Genomic DNA, 19,284 nt, shown 5'->3' with positions numbered 1-19,284 from the left:
AAAGAGGGAGAGGGGGGCCGGCCACCTCTCCTAGTCCTAATAGGACTAGGGGAGGGGGAGGTGTGCAGCCACCTTGGGCTGCCCCTTTCTCCTTTCCACTAAGGCCCATGAAGGCCCATATGGCTCCCGGGGGGTTCCGGTAACCTCCCGGTAATCCGGTAAAATCCCGATTTCACCCGGAACACTTCCGATATCCAAACATAGGCTTCCAATATATCAATCTTTACATCTCGACCATTTCGAGACTCCTCGCCATGTCCGTGATCACATCCGAGACTCCAAACAACCTTCGGTACATCAAAATGCATAAACTCATAATATAACTGTCATCGTAACCTTAAGCGTGCGGACCCTACGGGTTCGAGAACAATGTAGACATGACCGAGACACGTCTCCGGTCAATAACCAATAGCGGGACCTGGATGCCCATATTGGCTCCTACATATTCTACGAAGATCTTTATCGGTCAGACCGCATAACAACATACGTTGTTCCCTTTGTCATCGGTATGTTACTTGCCCGAGATTCGATCGTCGGTATCCAATACCTAGTTCAATCTCGTTACCGGCAAGTCTCTTTACTCGTTCCATAATACATCATATCCCAACTAACATATTAGTTGTAATGCTTGCAAGGCTTATGTGATGTGCATTACCGAGAGGGCCCAGAGATACCTCTCCGATAATCGAAGTGACAAAACCTAATCTCAAAATACGCCAACCCAACATGTACCATTGGAGACACCTGTAGTACTCCTTTATAATCACCCAGTTACGTTGTGACGTTTGGTAGTACCCAAAGTGTTCCTCCGGTAAACGGGAGTTGCATAATCTCATAGTTATAGGAACATGTATAAGTCATGAAGAAAGCAATAGCAACACACTAAACGATCGGGTGCTAAGCTAATGGAATGGGTCATGTCAATCAGATCATTCAACTAATGATGTGACCTCGTTAATCAAATAACAACTCATTGTTCATGGTCAGGAAACATAACCATCTTTGATTAACGAGCTAGTCAAGTAGAGGCATACTAGTGACACTTTGTTTGTCTATGTATTCACACATGTATTATGTTTCCGGTTAATACAATTCTAGCATGAATAATAAACATTTATCATGATTATAAGGAAATAAATAATAACTTTATTATTGCCTCTAGGGCATATTTCCTTCAGTCTCCCACTTGCACTAGAGTCAATAATCTAGATTACACCGTAATGATTCTAACACCCATGGAGCCTTGGTGCTGATCATGTTTTGCTCGTGGAAGAGGCTTAGTCAACGGGTCTGCAACATTCAGATCTGTATGTATCTTGCAAATCTCTATGTCTCCCACCTGGACTAGATCCCGGATGGAATTGAAGCGTCTCTTGATGTGCTTGGTTCTCTTGTGAAATCTGGATTCCTTTGCCAAGGCAATTGCACCAGTATTGTCACAAAAGATTTTCATTGGTCCCGATGCACTAGGTATGACACCTAGATCGGATATGAACTCCTTCATCCAGACTCCTTCGTTCGCTGCTTCCGAAGCATCTATGTACTCCGCTTCACATGTAGATCCCGCTACGATGCTTTGTTTAGAACTGCACCAACTGACAGCTCCACCGTTTAATGTAAACACGTATCCGGTTTGCGATTTAGAATCGTCCGGATCAGTGTCAAAGCTTGCATTAACGTAACCTTTTACGATGAGCTCTTTGTCACCTCCTTATACAAGAAACATATCCTTAGTCCTTTTCAGGTATTTCAGGATGTTCTTGACCGATGTCCAGTGATCCATTCCTGGATTACTTTGGTACCTCCCTGCTAGACTTATAGCAAGGCACACATCGGGTCTGGTACACAGCATTGCATACATGATAGATCCTATGGCTGATGCATAGGGAACATCTTTCATATTCTCTCTATCTTCTGCAGTGGTCGGGCATTGAGTCTTACTCAACTTCACACCTTGTAACACAGGCAAGAACCCTTTCTTTGCTTGATCCATTTTGAACTTCTTCAAAACTTTGTCAAGGTATGTGCTTTGTGAAAGTCCAATTAAGCGTCTTGATCTATCTCTATAGATCTTAATGCCTAATATGTAAGCAGCTTCACCGAGGTCCTTCATTGAAAAACTCTTATTCAAGTATCCCTTTATGCTATCCAGAAATTCTATATCATTTCCAATTAGTAATATGTCATCCACATATAATATCAGAAATGCTACAGAGCTCCCACTCACTTTCTTGTAAATACAGGCTTCTCCGAAAGTCTGTATAAAACCAAATGCTTTGATCACACTATCAAAGCGTTTATTCCAACTCCGAGAGGCTTGCACCAGTCCATAAATGGATCGCTGGAGCTTGCATACTTTGTTAGCTCCCTTTGGATCGACAAAACCTTCCGGTTGCATCATATACAACTCTTCTTCCAGAAATCCATTCAGGAATGCAGTTTTGACATCCATCTGCCATATTTCATAATCATAAAATGCGGCAATCGCTAACATGATTCGGACGGACTTCAGCATTGCTACGGGTGAGAAGGTCTCATCGTAGTCAATCCCTTGAACTTGCCGAAAACCTTTTGCGACAAGTCGAGCTTTGTAGACAGTAACATTACCATCAGCGTCAGTCTTCTTCTTGAAGATCCATTTATTCTCAATTGCTTGCCGATCATCGGGCAAGTCAACCAAAGTCCATACTTTGTTCTCATACATGGATCCCATCTCAGATTTCATGGCTTCAAGCCACTTTGCGGAATCTGGGCTCACCATCGCTTCTTCATAGTTCGTAGGTTCATCATGATCTAGTAGCATGACTTCCAGAACAGGATTACCGTACCACTCTGGTGCGGATCTTACTCTGGTTGATCTACGAGGTTCAGTAGTATCTTGATCTAAAGTTTCATGATCATTATCATTAGCTTCCTCACTAACTGGTGTAGGTGTCACTGAAACAGTTTTCTGTGATGTACTACTTTCCAGTAAGGGAGCAGGTACAATTACCTCGTCAAGTTCTACTTTCCTCCCACTCACTTCTTTCGAGAGAAACTCCTTCTCTAGAAAGGATCCATTCTTAGCAACGAATATCTTGCCTTCGGATCTGTGATAGAAGGTGTACCCAACAGTCTCCTTTGGGTATCCTATGAAGACACATTTCTCCGATTTGGGTTCGAGCTTATCAGGTTGAAGCTTTTTCACATAAGCATTGCAGCCCCAAACTTTAAGAAACGACAACTTTGGTTTCTTGACAAACCATAGTTCATAAGGTGTCGTCTCAACGGATTTTGATGGTGCCCTATTTAACGTGAATGCGGCCGTCTCTAAAGCATAACCCCAAAAGGATAGCGGTAAATCTGTAAGAGACATCATAGATCGCACCATATCTAGTAAAGTACGATTACGACGTTCGGACACACCATTACGCTGTGGTGTTCCGGGTGGCGTGAGTTGCGAAACTATTCCACAGTTTTTCAAATGTACACCAAACTCGTAACTCAAATATTCTCCTCCACGATCAGATCGTAGAAACTTTATTTTCTTGTTACGATGATTTTCAACTTTACTCTGAAATTCTTTGAACTTTTCAAATGTTTCAGACTTATGTTTCATTAAGTAGATATACCCATATCTGCTTAAATCATCTGTGAAGGTGAGAAAATAACGATATCCGCCACGAGCCTCAATATTCATCGGACCACATACATCCGTATGTATGATTTCCAACAAATCTGTTGCTCTCTCCATAGTACCGGAGAACGGTGTTTTAGTCATCTTGCCCATGAGGCACGGTTCGCAAGTACCAAGTGATTCATAATCAAGTGGTTCCAAAAGTCCATCAGTATGGAGTTTCTTCATGCGCTTTACACCGATATGACCTAAACGACAGTGCCACAAATAAGTTGCACTTTCATTATCAACTCTGCATCTTTTGGCTTCAACATTATGAATATGTGTATTACTACTATCGAGATTCAATAAGAATAGACCACTCTTCAAGGGTGCATGACCATAAAAGATATTACTCATATAAATAGAACAACCATTATTCTCTGATTTAAATGAATAATTGTCTCGCATCAAACAAGATCCAGATATAATGTTCATGCTCAACGCTGGCACCAAATAACAATTATTTAGGTCTAATATTAATCCCGAAGGTAGATGTAGAGGTAGCGTGCCGACCGCGATCACATCGACTTTGGAACCGTTTCCCACGCGCATCGTCACCTCGTCCTTTGCCAGTGCCCGCTTATTCCGTAGTCCCTATTTCGAGTTGCAAATATTAGCAATAGAACCAGTATCAAATACCCAGGTGCTACTGCGAGCTCTAGTAAGGTATACATCAATAACATGTATATCACATATACCTTTGTTCACCTTGCCATCCTTCTTATCCGCCAAATACTTGGGGCAGTTCCGCTTCCAGTGACCAGTCTTCTTGCAGTAGAAGCACTCAGTTTCAGGCTTAGGTCCAGACTTGGGTTTCTTCTCTTGAGCAGCAACTTGCTTGCCGTTCTTCTTGAAGTTCCCCTTTTTCTTCCCTTTGCCCTTTTTCTTGAAACTAGTGGTCTTGTTAACCATCAACAATTGATGCTCCTTCTTGATTTCTACCTCCGCAGCTTTCAGCATTGCGAAGAGCTCGGGAATAGTCTTGTTCATCCCTTGCATATTATAGTTCATCACGAAGCTCTTGTAGCTTGGTGGCAGTGATTGGAGAATTCTGTCAATGACGCAATCATCCGGAAGATTAACTCCCAATTGAATCAAGTGATTATTATACCCAGACATTTTGAGTATATGCTCACTGACAGAACTGTTCTCCTCCATCTTGCAGCTATAGAACTTATTGGAGACTTCATATCTCTCAGTCCGAGCATTTTCTTGAAATATTAACTTCAACTCCTAGAACATCTCATATGCTCCATGACGTTCAAAACGTCGTTGAAGTCCCGATTCTAAGCCGTAAAGCATGGCACACTGAACTATCGAGTAGTCATCAGCTTTGCTCTGCCAGACGTTCATAACATCTGGTGTTGCTCCAGCAGCAGGCCTGGCATCCAGCGGTGCTTCCAGGACGTAATTCTTCTGAGCAGCAATGAGGATAATCCTCAAGTTACGGACCCAGTCCGTATAATTGCTACCATCATCTTTCAACTTTGCTTTCTCAAGGAATGCATTAAAATTCAACGGAACAACAGCACGAGCCATCTATCTACAATCAACAAAAACAAGCAAGATACTATCAGGTACTAAGTTCATGATAAGTTTAACTTCAATTAATCAAATTACTTAAGAACTCCCACTTAGATAGACATCCCTCTAATCTTCTAAGTGATTACGTGATCCAAATCAACTAAACCATAACCGATCATCACGTGAGATGGAGTAGTTTTCAATGGTGAACATCGTTATGTTGATCATATCTACTATATGATTCATGCTCGACCTTTCGGTCTCCGTGTTCCGAGGCCATATCTGCATATGATAGGCTCGTCAAGTTTAACCTGAGTATTCTGTGTGTGCAAAACTGGCTTGCACCTGTTGTAGATGGACGTAGAGCTTATCACACCCGATCATCACCTGGTGTCTGGGCACGACGAACTTTGGCAATGGTGCATACTCAGGGAGAACACTTCTTGATAATTTAGTGAGAGATCATCTTATAATGCTACCGTCAATCAAAGCAAGATAAGATGCATAAAAAGATAAACATCACATGCAATCAATATAAGTGTCAGGACCCCGACTCAATGCCACATCGATCTAGCATGTAACACCTCATATCGCTTTGCGGCCTCACGCACGGTATTCCCACGGGTGTCGCCTTACCTTTGCCCGGGACCGTTTGCGTCTTTTGGCACACGTATATGATAGTGTCGCTAGCATCCATATGATAAGGAGCCCGGGCTGACATGGCTAGTCGTAAACCCAAAGTGGCCCAAACTTACAGGGACAGGCATCCGTGACCCAACATCGAACGTGTCGGTCATCAGCGAGTGAATCCAGGCTGTAGCACTGGGCTAGTAGGACTCCGGTGAACCGGGCTGTAGCGGGCTAACAGGACTCCGATATTCATCGCGTGACATTTCCCCGAAGGGACAGACACAGGAACGAAGAAGGACACATGCCGGCCAGCCTAAGTGTTCCGGAGCAGTAGCAAGCTACCATGGCTCAGTGAAACACTAGGAGACATTTCCCGGTAAGAGAGGCTACTAAGGATAAACAACTAGATGGTCAGATCCCACACATACCAAGCATTTCAATAGCATACACACAATATGCTCGATATGTGCAATACAACATGGCATCACAAAATGACTCTACGACCCAAGTATTTATTCAATAGGCTCCGAGGAGCGAGATATTACACACAGGGGTCTCACGACCCAACATTCAGAGCATACAAGTCAAAACACAAGCGGAAGCTATCATGTCTGAGTACAGACATCTAGAAATGAAAAAGGCTGAGAAGCCTGACTATCTACCAGATCCTGCCGAGGGCTCAAGATCGTAGCTGAGGTAACAAGCTAAACGTCGAAGTCCACGCGAAACTACTAGTGAGACCGAAGTCTCTCTGCAAAAACATAAAATAGGCAAACGTGAGTACAAATGTACCCAGCAAGACTTACATCAGAACTATCTACATATGCATCATTATCAACAAAGGGGATGGTGGGGTTTAACTGCAGCAAGCCAGCTTTGACTCGGTGGCTATCCTGAACTACGACTGCAAGTAACTCTTTTGAGGTGGCGCACACGAGTCCACATATTCACCATATCAATACACCACTATGGATCCGCTCTTGTCTCCCTACGAGAACGCCATCCATAGCACTCACGCTTATCTTGCGCATTTTAGAGTATCCACTTTCACTTGTCTATGAACTGATATAAGCAACCCAGAAGTCCTTTTCCGCGGACACGGCTATTCGAATAGATGATGTTAACCCTGCAGGAGTGTACTTCTTCATACATGTTTCCACCACTTAGCGTCTGCACACGACATGTGCTCGGCAGACTTCAAGCGAAAGCCGACGTGGGTGTAGACCACGACCTACCTAAACACTCAAGTCTCTAGTCCAGGTTTATCGCCTATTCGGGTTCCATCCATGAGGAGATCCGGCCGGAGTTTCGCTCACAGCCCCAAACGATGTGAACAGGGTTCCCGAGATACCAAACGGGCATCCGGTACACCGTGCCACGTACCTACCGCATCACAGCCTACCCCTACTGTCAGCGCTGTCCACGGCCTCCAGTAAGCTACAAACACCAGAAACTACTTGCAACTCCTGGACAGAGGACTAGGGTGAATAAGAAGTCGAGCGGGGTCATATTTCAGGGCCCAATGTATGGTAGTAGCTGAATCATGGATCACAAACACAGAACTCAGTTCCTAAGGACGGCTTCAATGAGACAACCCACCATGTACTCCTACATGGCCTCTCACCGCTACCTTTACCAAATCGTGTTCACCACTTAGCTCACACACAGTAGGACATGTTCACACCCCTCTGATTCATCCCCGATGAACCAGACCTGACTCAACTCTAAGCAATAGCAGGCATGACAAACAAACATGAATGAGTAGGCACATCAGGGCTCAAACAACTCCTACTCATGCTAGTGGGTTTCATCTATTTACTGTGGCAATGACAGGTCATGCAAAGGACAAGGGGTTCAGCTACCGCAGCAAGTAACAGATGAATCGGTGTTGTCCTGATGCAGTAAAAGAGAGTAGGAGCGAGAGAGTAGGATTGTATCGGAATGAACAAGGGGGTTTTGCTTGCCTGGCACTTCTGAAGATAACATTGAGTCTTCATCAGTGTCAACGATCACATCATCGGTATCACGTCTATCGAGAGGGGACAAATACCGGCAACACAGAAGGGAACACAATCAATGCAATGCACAATATGATGCATGATCATGACAGGGCAAAATGAATGTGTTTTGGGCTAATGCAACTAGCAACAGATTAAATGAAGTTGGTTTGAATACAAGATTCAAATTCAAACTCCATATGTGATTATTCAAATGCCATTTAATTGATTTGTGCTAAAAAGCAGCTATAAGTTGTTCTAACATGCATGAAAATGGTACAGATGGATTCCTTGGATTTTTCTGATAATTTTTCATATATAATTTATTTAATTTGGAGTTACGGTTAATTTTCTATGATTTATTGAAGTTTAGGGCATTTTCTGAATTTAATAAATCATTTCTGATTTATTTAAAACTCCAGAAAACAATTACTGCGTCAGCCTGATGTCATGATGACGTCAGCAGGTTAACATGGCACAGTCCAGTCAAACCTGACAATGGGTCCCGCATGTCAGTGAAATTAGTTTAGTTAGAATTTAATTAAACTAAACTGGGTTAATTAACAGGGCTGGGCCCCACCTGTCAGTGAGTCAGGGGGTTAGCTAAAATTTAATTAGCATCTAAACTAAATTAGTAGGGCCCCGGGCCCACATGTAAATGACCCAGGGGAGGTCAAACCCCTGGTCAACAGGGCCTAACACGCCGGCGGTTCGTCGCCGGTGGCAACAGGCGCGGCGGAGGGCTCGGGCTCGCTCCTCCGGCGTCCAAATGGACGGAGGAGAGCGGCTACGGAGAGCTGGAGCCCACCCGCGCCCGTTTCAGCAAGCAGCAGCAGCTAGGGCGGCCGGAGACGATGGCCTCGAGCTCGGCAGCGGCGGCCGGAGCTCGGGCGTGCTCGGTTTCGGCGTTACACGGCACGGCGGGCGCGGCCGATGGGCTCTACGGCATGCTGGGGTCACCAGGAACACCCGGAGGCAACGAGCGCAGGCGGAGGAGCTCGGGAGCACGGAGCTCACCGGCCATGGCGGACGACGGCTTCGGGTGCTCGTGGGGCGGCGGCTACAGGGTGCGCGCGAGAGAGAGAGGTGAGGGGAAACGACGGCAAGCTCACAGGGAGGCCGCAGGGTGGCTCAGTGGGCTCGGGGACGCTTCTGCGACGGAGAATTGACGGCGGCGATCTCCGGTGGCCGACGAGGGGAACAGCGATGGTGGCGGCGTTGCAGCGCGTCCGGGACCTCGTGGCTCGGTGGAGGGGAAGAGGGGGTCGAGGCGGAGCCTCTAGGCTGCTCAAGGGAACGAGGGAGAGACCATGGCCGCGGTGGTTCTCGTCGGCGGCGGCGGGCGTGTTCGGTGAGGGGAACAGAGGAGGGGGAGAGTGTTCGGGGAAGAGAGAGGGAGCAGCGAGGGAGGAAGAGGGGCGAGGGGGCACGAGGCGGCACCGAGAGGATGACGCGAGGCGTCGCGGTGTCCAGGCGATGCAGACGAGCAGGGTGGTGGCGTGGCGAGCTCGGGCGCGTGCGCCGAGTCCCTCCTCTTCCTACTGGCGCGAGGAGGAAGGCGACAGGGAGGAGGAGGTGGGCTGGGCCGGCCAGGGGGGGAGCTGGGCCGGCTGGGCTGGACAGGTAAGCGCCAGGTAAGTCTCTGTTTTATATTTTTCTGTTCTTTTTTATTTTTATTTAATTCTTTTGCCACTGTTTTGAATTTAAAATAATTCAAACAATGCCAAAAAATCCTCTGAATATTTTATATTGCTAGATGGACTTTTCCAAAAGCTTATAAAATATTTCAGGGGTATTTGAAATTATATTCTAGTTATATGAATATAATTCAAATTCAAATAGCTAATGAATTAAATCCAAAGTCCCAAAAATAAATCCTTAAAAATGTTCAATATTTTGGTTGGGACCAGAACCCTTACCAAAATTATCAAACATTTAAGAAGAGCATTTTGGAGCAATGAATGAGATTTCTAGGGTTTTTGCCCCTCTTTTATTTAAGTTTTGAGGCTTCTGAATTCCTCAATTCAAATTTCATTTGAATTAAAACATGATGCTCACATGAGGTCTAGCCTAGTGCATAACAGGACCAGGGATGTGACAACTCACCCCCACTAAACAAAAATCTCGTCCCGAGATTCAAGCGTAGGGTAAGGTGAAGGGTAACGCAGACTAGTATAATCTTCCCGATCCAGGGTGCACTTCAATGAACGTTGATTTGAAAACCATCTTTGTCTTGTCGTCTTGCTCTGAGAACTCCAGCTAATCATGACAAGAAGAGGAAAGGAAAACTCTGGAAGGATCGGTCTTCTCGAAGATCGAACAACTCAGGATTAACTCCCGGAATAAGACATAACAGCATCTCTCGAGCTGAGAGACGAAGTACACATCCATAGGAATTGGAGTGAAGCAGATGACGAGGTTCGCTAGGTAGACAACAATTCCACACCTAAGAAGGTGGTAAACGATTGTCAACGTAGCGAGGAGTTGAGTTGCCATGATACCACGAAGAAACATCCTGGAGGAGGGTGATTCATAGATTATTACCCTAAGTGGCAAAAAGAATTACCTTTGATCCAGAGATCATTGAAACTCTTCATACCAGCCTAAGGCAATCACAAGCGATCATTTGGAGGGGGTCGGTAGAATGGCATACTCGGACTTGGATGATGTGGATTACCTTGTTGAAAACAACGTAATGGATGAATTTGCTTATCACCGGAAATGGAAGAGACCCATGGTAGAATGGCACATTGGCGGTGCAAGCTGGGAACAAAATGCAAATGATGGGAATGATTCTGGTAACTAAGGAAGAACCCAACAATAGAGAGTGAATTCACTGTTTGAAAAGGTCATAGCATTGCCGAGGAAACTGAGAGCAAACCCAGTTAGTGCCGATGATAACACGTAGCGCTTGTGCGTGCTCTCAAGAACTTGAGCATTTCCATATTCATCTAGGTTTTATCAACAACCGCGTCAAGGGTGCTGACAACACAACATACTACCATGATGAATAGCGATGGACGATGCAGATGCGAAGGAGGATAACACTTTCTCAGATTTCACCTTAGCGAGGCCAAGCAAATAAAATCTGGATGATCGACCGAGAGACATTTAGCACTCCGCTTCTAATGTTCTCCTTGATGTGCTAGCGTAATCCACCCATAGATATGGTTTGATATCTAGAACATCAAGTAAAAGGTCGGACTTCGGAACACAGAAATCCATAGGGGCAACTAGGGAGTAAACCCTACGAAATCCCTATGGGGAGGTGGCCAACTTCATCAATCAAGATATTATAATAACAGGTCTTCCGGCTGGGTGTGTTGGCCACGACATCCACTTTACCGGTTATCGCGCGACCAATATTATAATTCTTGGGAAATATTCCAACCATCATATCTGCCTGAGATTCAGATCTGGTTGGTGTCAGGATATTCCAGACTCATCGAGTCTAGGAAGAAAAACGGAAGTTTGCAACACAAATCAACGAGATGACGTTGCGAGATTCTCGGGGAATGAACTACGATAGCAAGCTCCAAAACATGAGCTGGTTCTGCTACAAACATGTGAACACGTTGTCCCAGACAAGCATGACCACATAGTAGTCTTATAATAAAACACTACCGAGTTCGGGAGGGGGAACCATCAACGAGGGTATCGAAGTCTTGTGCATTACCATGGATTAACACTTAACTCCTTTTCTCGAACAAATCAGTCAGTGGCTTGGGGTGCTACGGAACACATATGGAATGGAGGTTGCAAGTCTCCGAACCACAGAATACTTTCGCACGTATGGATGACTGATTTGGGATGATTCCAAAGGAAACAACATTGACTTTCTCGAATCCACAGCGGCAACTTGCATCAGATGCACATGAATTAAAGGAAGTCACTACCTTCATCCAAACACATGCTTCATGAGCTAGCATGAACAAATGCTTTCAAAAGTTTCCAACACTAACTTAATGTTCAACAACAGCATGGAGGGGATAAGGATGTTGTCAATGGACTCAACAACAACTCATCGGAATTTCCATATCACTGGACTTCCACCATCGTGTGAACACGGTGATAGCATTGGTCAGACCCAAAAGATATAATGGTGTATGCTCGAGGGATCAACCACGAGGAAGACAACATTACGAGCATCGTTGGTTCTGACTTGATTTGACGATAGCCCACACTCAAATCAAAGGATTGATAAGACGATAGATCCAGCAACTGATCACAGGGACCAATCGATGAAGATATCATCTTTCTTCAACACACACTACACAAGAATATCCCTTTGGAACGAACTAAGTCAGGCAAGCTTTTATCTTCCAACCCTCCAAGTTGTTGTTTAGCTTAAGCAACTAGCTCAGGGATATCTAACACCGATTCTTGGAGAGAAGGTGCTTCACAAGAAACCAACTTGATCACGAGCTCAACATAGCGGTCAGGTGACAACCTGGTAATACTTCTGAGAAGATATTCAGAAAATCACGAACCACCGGTATGTTACTAAGCTCGAGAACAATCTTGCTTTTCAGGGCAAGACGATATGATCAATAGAGCAAGGATTTGAAATAATCCTAACTCATCGATCGAGGAGTGAACCAGGAGAAGGGACTAGGTAGCACGATCAATCTTAGAATGATGATTCAATAACCAACACACTAAGAATGAAATTATTGTCCTTTAACTACCCAGCAACGAGGTTGCTAGGCGTATTGATTTCACACATCACAATTCATTTGTCGGTATTCCGGTTGCATCGACACGAAGACCGAGGAATGACTAATGATGGCAAGAAGTATCACTGTACCAAGAGTTCATAGGATGGTGTGCAATTCCCATGACATTCTTGATATAAAGATGGTAATACTCCAAGGTAGAACAGAACAAAAGCTGGATTAGCAATTTGATCTGCGGAGCACAACTTCTTTGACCCAATCTTGGATATGGAAGAGGTACTGGAGTTCATTTCTCCTAGTCATTCTGGAATAGAATGGCTTGATCGACCACAAGAGTAATAGGTATCGATGAACGATTGCACGCATACTCTTGACTATCAATTGATAGACGAAGGTCAGTAGACAGCTAAAGAGGGACAACTCAAAGGAACATATAACTTTCTGAGTTGTGGATGCATGGATTAGTATGTCGAACCAAGTTCAACATATTTCTTCCGGATAACCCATGCAGAAAGGTAGAACTGGCAGAGTCACGATTTATGAATGGAGAATTCCTCAAGAATAATCCTGTTGTGATATTTCAGTTCAACGAGGAACTTCTGCCATAAGTAGTTCACGGTATTTGGAAGAAGAAGATACCACGGACTTCAAGGACTATCGCAAAGGTTACTAATATCCTAAAGGCGCTAGCAATTACTATCAACATGAAGTAGGTAGAGTGAATCTCGGGTTCAAGAACCCAGGAACAGAATACCTACTACTAAGTGGCATCACGGGATGCTTTCGAGAATAAAAGCCAGAATCATCACACTGGGTTCACAAAACATTGCTAGATTACTAGGTGACTCCCTAAACACCTAGGGCCATAATAGTGACTCCAACATAATGTCAAGGCAATAGAATACCTCAACTCAACAATTAGTGTGATTGAGCTGGCATAAAGGAGCATCGAAACCAGAGGGAAAGGATTTTGCAAATGCATCAGACTATTTAGAAACCTGGAATGACTCGGACAGCATAACGGCTGTAAATGCTCAGAAGAGATTTGAGACATTCACAAAAATGGTGGCATAACCACTCAGAAGCACAATATCAAGATTTCGAGATCAACAATTAACATACAGAAGTAGTAGAAACTGAAACGAGGCTTAAGTCCAACAATCTATAAGTCTACGGATTAGTAACACGTGATCCTGATAGAAAGAAGAGATAGCCTAGCTCTTAATCCCCGTAGGAAAGATAAGATGACTCAGATCAGAAGGGCATGAGGTATAAGGAGTAAAAAGAGCCTTACGTTCCATCCCACAATCAATTCCCTTACATAACTAAAGAATTTCTAGACTCAACTTCGACCAGTTGGCTTGGTAATCCTACAGGCAGTCAAGCTCTGATACCAACGCTGTCAGGACCCCGACTCAATGCCACATCGATCTAGCATGTAACACCTCATATCGCTTTGCGGCCTCACGCACGGTATTCCCACGGGTGTCGCCTTACCTTTGCCCGGGACCGTTTGCGTCTTTTGGCACACGTATATGATAGTGTCGCTAGCATCCATATGATAAGGAGCCCGGGCTGACATGGCTAGTCGTAAACCCAAAGTGGCCCAAACTTACAGGGACAGGCATCCATGACCCAACATCGAACGTGTCGGTCATCAGCGAGTGAATCCAGGCTGTAGCACTGGGCTAGCAGGACTCCGGTGAACCGGGCTGTAGCGGGCTAACAGGACTCCGATATTCATCGCGTGACATTTCCCCGAAGGGACAGACACAGGAACGAAGAAGGACACATGCCGGCCAGCCTAAGTGTTCCGGAGCAGTAGCAAGCTACCATGGCTCAGTGAAACACTAGGAGACATTTCCCGGTAAGAGAGGCTACTAAGGATAAACAACTAGATGGTCAGATCCCACACATACCAAGCATTTCAATAGCATACACACAATATGCTCGATATGTGCAATACAACATGGCATCACAAAATGACTCTACGACTCAAGTATTTATTCAATAGGCTCCGAGGAGCGAGATATTACACACAGGGGTCTCACGACCCAACATTCAGAGCATACAAGTCAAAACACAAGCGGAAGCTATCATGTCTGAGTATAGACATCTAGAAATGAAAAAGGCTGAGAAGCCTGACTATCTACCAGATCCTGCCGAGGGCTCAAGATCGTAGCTGAGGTAACAAGCTAAACGTCGAAGTCCACGCGAAACTACTAGTGAGACCGAAGTCTCTCTGCAAAAACATAAAATAGGCAAACGTGAGTACAAATGTACCCAGCAAGACTTACATCAGAACTATCTACATATGCATCATTATCAACAAAGGGGATGGTGGGGTTTAACTGCAGCAAGCCAGCTTTGACTCGGTGGCTATCCTGAACTACGACTGCAAGTAACTCTTTTGAGGTGGCGCACACGAGTCCACATATTCACCATATCAATACACCACTATGGATCTGCTCTCGTCTCCCTACGAGAACGCCATCCATAGCACTCACGCTTATCTTGCGCATTTTAGAGTATCCACTTTCACTTGTCTATGAACTGATATAAGCAACCCAGAAGTCCTTTTCCGCAGACACGGCTATTCGAATAGATGATGTTAACCCTGCAGGGGTGTACTTCTTCATACATGTTTCCACCACTTAGCGTCTGCACACGACATGTGCTCGGCAGACTTCAAGCGAAAGCCGACGTGGGTGTAGACCACGACCTACCTAAACACTCAAGTCTCTAGTCCAGGTTTATCGCCTATTCGGGTTCCATCCATGAGGAGATCCGGCCGGAGTTTCGCTCACAGGCCCAAACGATGTGAACAGGGTTCCAGAGATACCAAACGGGCATCCGGTACACCGTGCCACGTACCTACCGCATCACAGCCCACCCCTACGGTCAGCGCTGTCCACGGCCTCCAGTAAGCTACAAACACCAGAAACTACTTGCAACTCCTGGACAGAGGACTAGGGTGAATAAGAAGTCGAGCGGGGTCATATTTCAGGGCCCAATGTATGGTAGTAGCTGAGTCATGGATCACAAACACAGAACTCAGTTCCTAAGGACGGCTTCAATGAGACAACCCACCATGTACTCCTACATGGCCTCTCACCGCTACCTTTACCAAATCGTGTTCACCACTTAGCTCACACACAGTAGGACATGTTCACACCCCTCTGATTCATCCCCGATGAACCAGACCTGACTCAACTCTAAGCAATAGCAGGCATGACAAACAAACATGAATGAGTAGGCACATCAGGGCTCAAACAACTCCTACTCATGCTAGTGGGTTTCATCTATTTACTGTGGCAATGACAGGTCATGCAAAGGACAAGGGGTTCAGCTACCGCAGCAAGTAACAGATGAATCGGTGTTGTCCTAATGCAGTAAAAGAGAGCAGGAGCGAGAGAGTAGGATTGTATCGGAATGAACAAGGGGGTTTTGCTTGCCTGGCACTTCTGAAGATAACATTGAGTCTTCATCAGTGTCAACGATCACATCATCGGTATCACGTCTATCGAGAGGGGACAAATACCGGCAACACAGAAGGGAACACAATCAATGCAATGCACAATATGATGCATGATCATGACAGGGCAAAATGAATGTGTTTTGGGCTAATGCAACTAGCAACAGATTAAATGAAGTTGGTTTGAATACAAGATTCAAATTCAAACTCCATATGTGATTATTCAAATGCCATTTAATTGATTTGTGCTAAACAGCAGCTATAAGTTGTTCTAACATGCATGAAAATGGTACAGATGGATTCCTTGGATTTTTCTGATAATTTTTCATATATAATTTATTTAATTTGGAGTTACGGTTAATTTTCTATGATTTATTGAAGTTTAGGGCATTTTCTGAATTTAATAAATCATTTCTGATTTATTTAAAACTCCAGAAAACAATTACTGCGTCAGCCTGACGTCATGATGACGTCAGCAGGTCAACATGGCACAATCCAGTCAAACCTGACAGTGGGTCCCGCATGTCAGTGAAATTAGTTTAGTTAGAATTTAATTAAACTAAACTGGGTTAATTAACAGGGCTGGGCCCCACCTGTCAGTGAGTCAGGGGGTTAGCTAAAATTTAATTAGCATCTAAACTAAATTAGCAGGGCCCCGGGCCCACATGTAAATGACCCAGGGGAGGTCAAACCCCTGGTCAACAGGGCCTAACACGCCGGCGGTTCGTCGCCGGTGGCAACAGGCGCGGCGGAGGGATCGGGCTCGCTCCTCCGGCGTCCAAATGGACGGAGGAGAGCGGCTACGGAGAGCCGGAGCCCACCCGCGCCCGTTTCAGCAAGCAGCAGCAGCTAGGGCGGCCGGAGACGATGGCCTCGAGCTCGGCAGCGGCGGCCGGAGCTCGGGCGTGCTCGGTTTCGGCGTTACACGGCACGGCGGGCGCGGCCGATGGGCTCTACGGCATGCTGGGGTCACCAGGAACACCCGGAGGCAACGAGCGCAGGCGGAGGAGCTCGGGAGCACGAAGCTCACCGGCCATGGCGGACGGCGGCTTCGGGTGCTCGTGGGGCGGCGGCTACAGGGTGCGCGCGAGAGAGAGAGGTGAGGGGAAACGACGGCAAGCTCACAGGGAGGCAGCAGGGTGGCTCAGTGGGCTCGGGGACGCTTCTGCGACGGAGAATTGACGGCGGCGATCTCCGGTGGCCGACGAGGGGAACGGCGATGGTGGCGGCGTTGCAGCGCGTCCGGGACCTCGTGGCTCGGTGGAGGGGAAGAGGGGGTCGAGGCGGAGCCTCTGGGCTGCTCAAGGGAACGAGGGAGAGACCATGGCCGCGGTGGTTCTCGTCGGCAGCGGCGGGCGCGTTCGGTGAGGGGAACAGAGGAGGGGGAGAGTGTTCGGGGAAGAGAGAGGGAGCAGCGAGGGAGGAAGAGGGGCGAGGGGGCACGAGGCGGCACCGAGAGGATGACGCGAGGCGTCGCGGTGTCCAGGCGATGCAGACGAGCAGGGTGGTGGTGTGGCGAGCTCGGGCGCGTGCGCCGAGTCCCTCCTCTGCCTACTGGCGCGAGGAGGAAGGCGACAGGGAGGAGGAGGTGGGCTGGGCCGGCCAGGGGGGGGAGCTGGGCCGGCTGGGCTGGACAAGTAAGCGCCAGGTAAGTCTCTGTTTTATATTTTTCTGTTCTGTTTTATTTTTATTTAATTCTTTTGCCACTGTTTTGAATTTAAAATAATTCAAACAATGCCAGAAACTCCTCTGAATATTTTATATTGCTAGATGGACTTTTCCAAAAGCTTATAAAATATTTCAGGGGTATTTGAAATTATATTCTAGTTATATGAATATAATTCAAATTCAAATAGCTAATGAATTAAATCCAAAGTCCCAAAAATAAATCCTTAAAAATGTTCAATATTTTGGTTGGGACCAGAACCCTTACCAAAATTATCAAACATTTAAGAAGAGCATTTTGGAGCAATGAATGAGATTTCTAGGGTTTTTGCCCCTCTTTTATTTAAGTTTTGAGGCTTCTGAATTCCTCAATCAAATTTCATTTGAATTAAAACATGATGCTCACATGAGGTCTAGCCTAGTGCATAACAGGACCAGGGATGTGACAATAAGTGATATGATATGGCCATCATCATCTTGTGCTTGTGATCTCCATCTCCGAAGCACTGTCATGATCACCATCGTCACCGGCGCGACACCTTGATCTCCATCGTAGCATCGTTGTCGTCTCGCCAATCTTATGCTTCCACGACTATCACTACCGTTTAGTAATAAAGTAAAGCATTACATCGCGATTGCATTGCATACAATAAAGCGACAACCATATGGCTCCTGCCAGTTGCCGATAACTCGGTTACAAAACATGATCATCTCATACAATAAAATTCAGCATCATGCCTTGACCATATCACATCACAACATGCCCTGCAAAAACAAGTTAGACGTCCTCTACTTTGTTGTTGCAAGTTTTACGTGGCTGCTATGGGCTTAAGCAAGAACCAATCTCACCTACGCATCAAAACCACAACGATAGTTTGTCAAATAGACTCCGTTTTAACCTTCGCAAGGACCGGGCATAGCCACACTTGGTTCAACTAAAGTTGGAGAGACAGTCGCCCGCAAGCCACCTGTGTGCAAAGCACGTCGGGGGAACCGGTCTCGCGTAAGCGTACGCGTAAGGTTGGTCCGGGTCGTCTCGTCCAACAATGTCGCCGAACCAAAGTATGACATGCTGGTAGGCAGTATGACTTATATTGCCCACAACTCACTTGTGTTCTACTCGTGCATATAACATCAACATAAATAACCTAGGCTCGGATGCCACTGTTGGGTTTCGTAGTAATTTCAAAAAAATTCCTAAGCACACGCAAGATCATGTGATGCATAGCAACGAGAGGGGAGAGTGTTGTCTACGTACCCAACACAGACCGACTGCGGAAGCGCTGACACAACGTAGAGGAAGTAGTCGTACGTCTTCACGATCCAACCGATCAAGCACCGAAGCTACGGCATCTCCGAGTTCGAGCACACGTTCAGCTCGATGACGATCCCCGGACTCCGATCTAGCAAAGTGTCAGGGAAGAGTTCCGTCAGCACGACGGTGTGGTGACGATCTTGATGCACTACAGCAGCAGGGCTTCGCCTAATCTCCGCTACAGTATTATCGAGGAATATGGTGGCTGGGGGCACCGCACACGGCTAAGGAATAGATCACGTGGATCAACTTGTGTGTTTCTGGGGTGCCTCTGCCTCAGTATATAAAGGAGCCAAGGGGGAGGGGGGCGCCGGCCAGGAGGAGGGCGCAGGAGGAGTCCCACT

The sequence above is a fragment of the Triticum dicoccoides genome, chromosome 1A, assembly GCF_002162155.2.
Source record: "Triticum dicoccoides isolate Atlit2015 ecotype Zavitan chromosome 1A, WEW_v2.0, whole genome shotgun sequence".
Lineage (NCBI taxonomy): Eukaryota > Viridiplantae > Streptophyta > Magnoliopsida > Poales > Poaceae > Triticum > Triticum dicoccoides.
Note: the sequence above shows the minus strand (reverse complement) of the source record.